The 9,930-nt window shown below is 32.2% G+C and overlaps 1 long non-coding RNA gene across 2 annotated transcripts; it reads left to right on the top strand.

The window, feature by feature from the left end:
• The first annotated feature begins 666 nt into the window (after window positions 1-666).
• On the top strand, window positions 667-9,686 carry LOC146993155 (uncharacterized). Of its 2 annotated transcripts, none has more exons than XR_015038524.1 (3): window positions 667-796; window positions 3,633-3,732; window positions 8,896-9,686. It is a non-coding gene; the product is annotated as an uncharacterized LOC146993155 (long non-coding RNA). The 2 variants fall into 2 exon arrangements; XR_015038525.1 differs by lacking the exon at window positions 8,896-9,686 and adding an exon at window positions 7,909-8,513.
• The last annotated feature ends 244 nt before the right edge of the window (window positions 9,687-9,930 follow it).

Here is a 9,930-nt window from a genome sequence, read left to right as displayed (position 1 = left end):
TGTACCTAAGTAAAGAACTTAAAATTAGAAAGGGTTCTTGCGTTAAAATTCTGAATGAAATATTTATTTTATGGTTTATGACTTTTGTTTCCTAGATGTTTTTCGAAATCTGTTTTTAGAATGGTGTTTTTGAGCCCTTTCTTAAAAAAAAAAAAAAAAAAAAAAAAAAAAGCCATAAAAGTATATATGTATAGCTCTTTTAATGTCAATATATTGCGAGTTTGATTCTTACTGTTTTTTGATCTGTTATGTCACTAATTCTGTGTGTGAATTAAGATAGTTTTATATATAACACCTGCTTCAAAGCTGACAGTAAAGTTTATTCGGTGCCATTTTTGTACCTGCGCTAAAATTATTTACTTTTCTCGAAGATCATTTTCCCTTTTATTCTGTGTATCTGTAATAACTGTATAATTTTTTTTTCTTTCATTGTTCATGTTGTACCCATACATTAAAAACCTCTTTCGCTTACTGTACTTCTGTCGTATAAGGAAAATCATTTGCTTTTCTATCGACTGCAATCATGATTTTAGTAACAATGTAGCACATTGCTGGAATTTAAAACAAAGAAGGCTACTTTCGAAATTTTATATATTAAGAAACAATATTAGATATTTCTCTTTGTGTATAGATATTCTTTAATTTCAAAGTAGTTAAAATCTAATCATTCCTTCCCCCATCCTTTGCCTCTTCTAGTGTAATTTGTCATCATTTTTGTGCATTCTTGGATTGCAGAACATATCATGAAAGTAAAAGAATGGAGAAATAGTGCAGAGCAAAAAGACATCTGTGGCTGGTAATTCTTGTTTTATATTAACTTTATTTTCACTAGAAATGCTTGAATGTTATAATTTGTAGGTCCCTTTTCACATGTTGCTTTATATTGGAGTTTTACTACTTATTTATTTTACGTGAACGCTTCACATTATGTTTTAATGTTTAGGGTAGCGTCTATGCATTAATTTCTTAGGTTTTGAATTCCATATTGAAGTGTCTGAATTGGTTTATTTCTTTATATTGTATTGTAATATTTGAAGTGAGGTTGAACTGTTAATCACACTATAATTATCAGAAGTCTGAGATTTGTTAGAGTTCTGTTGCTTCTTAGTGGTTTCAAAATTACTGCTGTAGTGTAATTTTTTCCCAAGTGGCCTCCTTTCGCATTACGAGGAGGAGGCTAAGCATTTTCCTCTCTGTCTGGCCTAACATTTTCCTTGTCTAACGGGGTCTTCTCTTCCCAACAGGTCAGTGTAATTACTCTGCCTGTGTATAAACCAATTTTGTTTCAGTTTTTTCCGAATTTACAGTCTGTCTATCAAGTGCCGTTTCTCTTAAAACCATTGAAAGTTAAATGTTGAACAAGAAAGAAATGTAAATAAAAATTTAATGAGTACTCGTAATGAAAGTTAGTGGGGCCAAATTGTCTTCTGTTAAAGGCTGCTCAAAATGTGCTTTTTATTAGTTGTTTTAAGCATACTTTATTGTTATTGCTAAATCCATGCAGTCGTCCAGATGTTTGTTTGTTATTCTGTATCTGAACATTGATTTTAACAAGATTGTTGTTGAAAATCCTCTTTCACATTTTTAGGTAGATCGAAAGCAGGAATTTATCTTTTTAAAAGTTTAACAGTTCATGATTTTTCTGATCTAGGACTATTCAAATGGCTTTTTGTGATATTCTTCATCTTAATTAGGATGAAAACCAGTTATTTCTATTTCTAGATCAGTAGAATTGTTAACATATTTGCAATCTTTTACCATTTTTCTTAAACACTAGTCTTATGTAATGGGTTTGAAGTGAACGTAGTAGTTGGCCTAATTTTAAATACACTCAAAACATCTAATTTAGAAACTAATTTAAGCTCGATGAGATTTTCCAAATGTTTGTTTCAGTTTTCTTATATTTCACGCTTTAGTTCTCCAGATTTTCAAAGTGGCAAAATGTACTTTGCATTATGGTAAAAATGTATATTCCTTATATTTGTGTAATATTTTTACAAAATTAATTCTGATTTAAAATTAATTTAAAATACCCTTAAATTCAAAAACTTTAGTTTAGTTCTCCCTCCCCCCTCAAGTTTAAGATTTTAGTTATTATGTCTGTAAGAATGACTAAATCATAGAACCAATTATGGTCAATAATTTCTTCATAAGTTTCGTTTCTAGATTTTTAAAATTCTTCTATGAAACTTTTGTAACAGAAACTGGGATGGAACCCAGGCAGCCAGACAGAATGTCCCTTCCCTGAGTGAAAATTTCTATCATTCCACTGCAATTGACATTATAATATTTCAGAATAAACCCTCGTAACACTAATAAATGTATGTAGATTTTTTTTTTTAATGTTTATATAATGCGTGTTTGGTTCTTACAACATTTTGAGCTATTATATTACTAATTCTGTATGTGAGCTAAGACAGTTTAATATAGAACATCTGCTTCAAGACTAAAAGTAAAGTATTTGAATTGTGTTTTACCTTTCGTGTGTTTTGAGAGGTACGTTCTAATCTACAATTTATGGAATTTCTCGGTATTGGACATCTCACATAGCTGACAAAATTTCATTCCTATGTTTAGGTTTTATAGTACAATAAGTTGAGCATCCCTACATTAGTATATGACTTTGATTCCTTCGAAAGAAAAAAAGAGTATCTTAGTTTTGTTGAATTTTTGGTCAAAATTTTAGTATATAGGTAATTGCAATAGCTCACGAAATTTTATTTAAATTTTTTGCAACATTTCAAAATGGTATATCATTCAATGGCATTTGATGTGTTTTGGCTTGCTGTATTAAAGCTGAGCTCGAACCCGGGCAGCTAGACAATATGTTCTTTCCCTGAGTGAAATATTGCTATAATTTCATTAAAGTGACGTGGTAATATTACAGGATAATTTCTTGTACATTGGACTAAGCTGTCCTCTCTCATGGATGAGTGTACCTAAGTAAAGAACTTAAAATTAGAAAGGGTTCTTGCGTTAAAATTCTGAATGAAATATTTATTTTATGGTTTATGACTTTTGTTTCCTAGATGTTTTTCGAAATCTGTTTTTAGAATGGTGTTTTTGAGCCCTTTCTTAAAAAAAAAAAAAAAAAAAAAAAAAAAAAAGCCATAAAAGTATATATGTATAGCTCTTTTAATGTCAATATATTGCGAGTTTGATTCTTACTGTTTTTTGATCTGTTATGTCACTAATTCTGTGTGTGAATTAAGATAGTTTTATATATAACACCTGCTTCAAAGCTGACAGTAAAGTTTATTCGGTGCCATTTTTGTACCTGCGCTAAAATTATTTACTTTTCTCGAAGATCATTTTCCCTTTTATTCTGTGTATCTGTAATAACTGTATAATTTTTTTTTCTTTCATTGTTCATGTTGTACCCATACATTAAAAACCTCTTTCGCTTACTGTACTTCTGTCGTATAAGGAAAATCATTTGCTTTTCTATCGACTGCAATCATGATTTTAGTAACAATGTAGCACATTGCTGGAATTTAAAACAAAGAAGGCTACTTTCGAAATTTTATATATTAAGAAACAATATTAGATATTTCTCTTTGTGTATAGATATTCTTTAATTTCAAAGTAGTTAAAATCTAATCATTCCTTCCCCCATCCTTTGCCTCTTCTAGTGTAATTTGTCATCATTTTTGTGCATTCTTGGATTGCAGAACATATCATGAAAGTAAAAGAATGGAGAAATAGTGCAGAGCAAAAAGACATCTGTGGCTGGTAATTCTTGTTTTATATTAACTTTATTTTCACTAGAAATGCTTGAATGTTATAATTTGTAGGTCCCTTTTCACATGTTGCTTTATATTGGAGTTTTACTACTTATTTATTTTACGTGAACGCTTCACATTATGTTTTAATGTTTAGGGTAGCGTCTATGCATTAATTTCTTAGGTTTTGAATTCCATATTGAAGTGTCTGAATTGGTTCTTTCTTTATATTGTATTGTAATATTCGAAGTGAGTTTGAACTGTGAATCACACTATAATTATCAGAAGTCTGAGATTTGTTAGAGTTCTGTTGCTTCTTAGTGGTTTCAAAATTACTCCTGTAGTGTAATTTTTTCCCAAGTGACCTCCTTTCGCATTACGAGGAGGAGGCTAAGCATTTTCCTCTCTGTCTGGCCTAATATTTTCCTTGTCTAACGGGGTCTTCTCTTCCCAACAGGTCAGTGTAATTACTCTGCCTGTGTATAAACCAATTTTGTTTCAGTTTTTTCGGAATTTAGAGTCTGTCTGTCAAGTGCTGTTTCTCTTAAAACCATTGAAAGTTAAATGTTGAACAAAAAAGAAATGTAAATAAAAATTTAATGAGTATTCGTAATGAAAGTTAGTGGAGCCAAATTGTCTTCTGTTAAGGCTGCTCAAAATGTGCTTTTTATTAGTTGTTTCAAGCATACATTATTAACTTTATTTTCACTAGAAATGCTTGAATGTTATAATTTGTAGGTCCCTTTTCACATGTTGCTTTATATTGGAGTTTTACTACTTATTTATTTTACGTGAACGCTTCACATTATGTTTTAATGTTTAGGGTAGCGTCTATGCATTAATTTCTTAGGTTTTGAATTCCATATTGAAGTGTCTGAATTGGTTCTTTCTTTATATTGTATTGTAATATTCGAAGTGAGGTTGAACTGTGAATCACACTATAATTATCAGAAGTCTGAGATTTGTTAGAGTTCTGTTGCTTCTTAGTGGTTTCAAAATTACTGCTGTAGTGTAATTTTTTCCCAAGTGACCTCCTTTCGCATTACGAGGAGGAGGCTAAGCATTTTCCTCTCTGTCTGGCCTAATATTTTCCTTGTCTAACGGGGTCTTCTCTTCCCAACAGGTCAGTGTAATTACTCTGCCTGTGTATAAACCAATTTTGTTTCAGTTTTTTCTGAATTTAGAGTCTGTCTGTCAAGTGCCGTTTCTCTTAAAACCATTGAAAGTTAAATGTTGAACAAAAAAGAAATGTAAATAAAAATTTAATGAGTATTCGTAATGAAAGTTAGTGGAGCCAAATTGTCTTCTGTTAAGGCTGCTCAAAATGTGCTTTTTATTAGTTGTTTCAAGCATACATTATTATATTTTCCCCTTAATCTGAACTATTTTGGCATATTGTGAAGTTTTATGAACCTATTTGCGAAGATCTACAGATTAAAGTATATGCATTCCCTGTGTAAGAAAGGACTTTCTCTATGACAGTATGCAGTCTGTATCATAGCTGGAATAGTGAGGTGTTGCGTCTTCAGGGAAACAAAATCAGTTATTCTGTAATTTTTACTGAAAATGTGTGTTTAAATTTTGTTGCCTAGATAACCTATTTTAACTCTTTCTATATGAAATTGATACCAAATACAGACAAAGAAATAAATTTGCATTCCTTCCCTTGGTGCAGTTATGCGCAATTTTAACTTAATGGAAGCCAATTTTAAGTATATAAAATTTTGGTAAGCTTCAGTTATATATTGCACTTTTAATATTTCATTTATGAGTGCATTACACAATGCATAAAAATGTGTGGTATAATATGTTAATATAATAATTTGTATTATTAACAGAACATTCAGCAAAATGAAAAATAAATACCTGAACGAAAGCAGGAATTTATCTTTTTAAAAGTTTAACATTTCGATGATTTTTCTGATCTAGGACTATTCAAATGCCTTTTTGTGATATTCTTGATCTTAATTAAAGTGAAAATCAGTAATTTCCATTTCTAGATCAGTAGAATTGTTAACATGTTTGCAGTCTTTTACCATTTTTCTTAAATACTAGTCTTATGTAATGGGTTAGAAGTGAAGGAAGTTATTTGGCTTAATTTTAAACACACTCAAAACATCTAATTGAGAAACTAATTTAAGCTCGATGAGATTTTCCAAATGTGTGTTGTAGTTTTCTTTTATTTCGCGCTTTAGTTCTCCACATTTTCAAAGTGACAAATCGTAGATTACATTATAGTAAAAATGTATATTCCTTGAATTTGTGTAATATTTTCACAAAATTAATTTTGTTTTAAAATTAATTTAAAATACCCTTAAATTCAAAAACTTTAGTTTAGTTCCCCCCCCCCTCAAGTTTAAGATTTTAGTTATTATGTCTGTAAGAATGACTAAATCATAGAACCAATTATGGTCAATAATTTCAATGATTTTTATTTTTGGTATTTTGTTTCCGAATGCGAGTGAGATTTGTGGGTGGGTGTTGAGCAATATAATGTCTCTTAAACGGGCTCTCCCTGCATTGAGGTACCATTTTTATTTTTGGGATATAGTGAGGTAGAGGTTCTATCATTAGAGTATTTTTTTATTATTATTACTCTGATATTTTTCCTCCCTTGTTTTTATTTATTTTATTACTCTTAGATTTTTGGTGCTTTGTGATGAATATTTTTAATCCTCAGCGAAACATACAGGGGTTGGACAAAAATATGGAAACACCTTTAATAAAACATGTTTCTTTGCTTAATATGGTGTAGGAAACTCGTTGGCATCAAAAACAGCTTGCAGTCTTCTCGGAATGGAAAAATACAGTTCCTGTATGTTTGCCAAGGGAATATTATACCATTCTTCCTGCAAAACGGTCGCAAGTTCAGATAACGATGTTGGCGGTGGATAACGAGAACGCACTTTCCGTTCCAATGTAGACCACAAAGGTTTGATAATATTCAGGTCTGGTGACTGTGGTGGCCAGGGGAGATGGGACAACTCATCCTCGTGCTCAGAAAACCAGTCCTGGACAATGTGAGCTGTGTGAACAGGGGCTTTGTCGTCTTGGAAGACACCATCACCATCGGGAAACAAAGTTTGTACCATGGAATGAACTTGATCGGCCAAAATGTTCACATATGTCTTGGCAGTCATGTGCCCTGACACAGTTATCATGGGGCTAGCAGAGAACCACGATATGACTGCCCAAACCATAACAGAACCCTGCCATGTTTCACTCTTGGCAACAAGCAGTCTGTATTATAGGCTTGAGATGGCGTTCTTCAAACGTAAACTCGGCCAGAAGTGGGAAACAATGTGAAAGAAAACTCGTCAGACCATATTACTCGCTTCCACTGCTCTATAGTCCAGGCTTAATGACTTAAACACCACCTTTTCATGTTACGGGCATTAGCATCACCGATGAGTGGCTTCTCAATTGCAGCACGGCCAGCAATTCCCTGTTTATGAAGCTCCCTTCTAATTGTTTTGGTATCACAGGGTTCAGTAACACAACATTCATTTCAGCAGTAACTTTTGCAGCTGTGGTCTTCTTATTTTTCGTCACAATTGCCCTTAATGATCGTCTGTCACGATCACTCAGGACACACTTTCGTCTGCGCTGTGATTTAGCAGATGATGTTTTTCAGCTTTTCAAATATGCGGAATAAATCTTCGATACAGTACCTCTTGAAACACTAAACACCTCGGCTACCTTGCTTACGGAAGCACCTACCATACGTGCTCCAACAATTTGCCCACGTTCGAAGTCTGTTAACTCTGACATAATGCAATGACAACCTCACATAACAGTACTTCGACAACAACTGAACTCTTTAGCACATTTACGAAGTTGTATAGGTGGCGTCAGTAGTCAAAAATGCCAGCGCCACCTACATATCTCATTAAAATCAATCTTTCTTTTCAAACATGCATTTCACAAGGTGTTTCCATATTTTTGTCCATCCACTGTATATCTTTTTTTAATGGCAAACGAAAGCAATCTAAACTAAATGTGTAGAATATACACAATCACTAACTGTTGAGTAATGTAATGGGTCATTTTATATAAACAAATGAATGTAGAATTTATTTTCAAAACATGAGGAGAGCACGGATATTGCATTATTAAAAGCTTTATTTTACTAATAAGAAATATATAAAAGTAATAAAGGTAAGTCAAGTAAAAATTAATATTGCAGGTGATCTCATGATAGTTAAACTCAGTCCACAGGATTCATGTAATGATGAACATTTCAGTCCTATACACACGCAATATCTACAGCTATTTTATATAATATGATCAGCTTGGGTACTTGGAACTTAAACATCAAAGGAAACCGTCTGTTTCCACCAACTCTTCGAGAATTTACAAGCCATCTGATTGCCTCCGCTCGTCCCCCTGTCTAGACGCTATCTCGCATTGGTCTCGACTGCTCCGCACTGTGCTAAGATGGGATGACGTCACCTCCCTAGGTATTCTAAGTCAGCATTGGTCGTCGATGATTTCTACATGAATATGTTCTGGATGCTCTGGAATACTTTTAATTTAATTTATTAATTTGTCTTATTTTTATTATCGGTTATAGTGAAGTAGATGTTCAATTATTAAAGACATTTTTATTACTCTTTGAGTTTTCCGGAATTGAGAGGAATATTTTGTATCGCTTAGTGAAAGTTTTTTTTAATGGCGATATGAAAGCTCTATCTGACCGTATAGCATATACAAATGCTAAATGAGTCAAATTTGCTGAGTAAAATATCAGCAGATATTATATTCCTGTGACTAATGCAAGGTTGGACTTTGTGTACACCTATGTTTCAAAGAATATCATACACTGTCTCATTTTGAAACATTGCTTACTTTTCGTTGTTTGCTCATTGAATTTTTATGAAACATGGTTTTAATATTTTTTAATTGTATGTTGTGTTAAATAAAATTTGCGATTGTTTGGATATTTTTCCATGTATATTTATTTGTGGGAAAAGGGCAAAATTATATTATTTTAGAAGGAGTATTTTATAAAATCTTTAAGGAAAATATAATAATAAAGGTTTAGAATTAATTCTGACGACTACCTGAATGTTCTTCTCATAATGTACCCAAAATTAGAAGACGAATTTCATTTATCCTTTTTTTTTTTTTTTTTTTTTAAAGACTAAATTCTACTATGAAACTTATGTTACAGAAGCTGGGATGGAACACGGGCAGCCAGAGAGAATGTCCCTTTCCCGAGTGAAATGTTTCTATCATTTCCTTGAAAGTGACCTTATAATATTTCAGGATCAATCCTCGTACACTAATAAATGTATATAGATTTTTTTAATGTTAATACAGTCAAAAGTCGTTAATCCGGACACCCATAATCTGGAATGATCTATAATCCGGACCTCAAAGCTACAAACTTTCTGCGCATGTTTTGTGCGTACGGCAACGCAATTGATAAACAGACGGCGCGCAATGAACTGTAAGTTGATCTGTCAGCACTATCCTTATCTTCAGGGCAGATGTTTTTATTTTATTCGGCTTATAATGTAGATTTCATCTCGATGTACTCAGTCTTTGATATGATTTAAATCAAATTCCTCGTCATTATAAATATCACGAATACAAATCAAACAGTTTTCTGGTTGCAATTTTCTACTTTCGACTATGCGTAATGTATGCTTTACGCATGCGCGCGTTGAAAGAAATGTTTAATAAAGTAAACAAATAAATATTAAGCTGCTCTTTTTTTTTTTTTTTTTGTAAATTTTGATACCCTTTAGATAATAATTGCTCTTTATTTCATAAATTACGGTTTCATATTTTTCATTCTATAATTTCTGCATGCCATGTTACCAGATTTAAACTGATGATCTATAATCCGTAAAAATCGATAATTCGGAATCGCCGAAGTCCCGACGAGTCCGGATTAAAGACTTTTGACTGTATAATGCGTGTTTGATTCTTACAATATTTTCAGCTATTATATCACTAATTCTGTATGTGAATTAAGACAGTTTAATATAGAACACCTGCTTCCAGGCTAAAAGTAAAGTATTTGAATTATGTTTTACCTGTCGTCTGTTTTCAGACGCAGGTTCTATTCTACAATATATAGAATTTCTAGGTATTGGACATCTCAGATAGCTGACATAATTTCATTCTTATGTTTAGGTTTTATAGTACAATAAGTTGAGCATCCCTATATTAGTATATGAGTTTTGTTCATTGGAAAGAA

Source organism: Stegodyphus dumicola, chromosome X1 (genome assembly GCF_044657685.1).
Source record: "Stegodyphus dumicola isolate Sdum_Otavi_A_Nest chromosome X1, ASM4465768v1".
NCBI lineage: Eukaryota > Metazoa > Arthropoda > Arachnida > Araneae > Eresidae > Stegodyphus > Stegodyphus dumicola.
Note: the sequence above shows the minus strand (reverse complement) of the source record. Positions and strands in the feature narration are given on the sequence as shown.